This window comes from Galeopterus variegatus, unplaced genomic scaffold, assembly GCF_000696425.1.
Source record: "Galeopterus variegatus unplaced genomic scaffold, G_variegatus-3.0.2 Scaffold9683, whole genome shotgun sequence".
Taxonomy (NCBI): domain Eukaryota; kingdom Metazoa; phylum Chordata; class Mammalia; order Dermoptera; family Cynocephalidae; genus Galeopterus; species Galeopterus variegatus.
The window spans coordinates 1-397 of record NW_007735794.1 but is presented as its reverse complement, the minus strand read 5'-3'; positions in this window follow the sequence as shown (position 1 = coordinate 397).

Genomic DNA, 397 nt, shown 5'->3' with positions numbered 1-397 from the left:
TGGACACCTGGGACAGCCTCCTGACTGGACTTCCTGCTGTCACTCTTTCGCTGAACATGGAAGCCAGAGGGGTCTTTTCCGACATGGACAACCAGGAAGTCTCTATTTAGCACCATTGAATGGCTTCCCATTGCACCTGGGAAATGCCCTCCTCAGGGACTTTGTAGTGGCTGGTCTCTCTGCCCCAGCGGGCTCTCCTGGGCTCCTCGGGAGCTGTCCCCTTAATTAGTTCTCTAGAAGTTGACCCTGAGGACACTGTCAGAAACAGCCTCACCCCCACCTCATTCACAGCAAACAGTAACTGGAGTAATTACTGGGTACGGTCTTTATTTTCAGAAAATGACTTGGCCCATTCTCTACTGGTAATGGAATGTTCCTTCCAAAAAAGAATTATTTC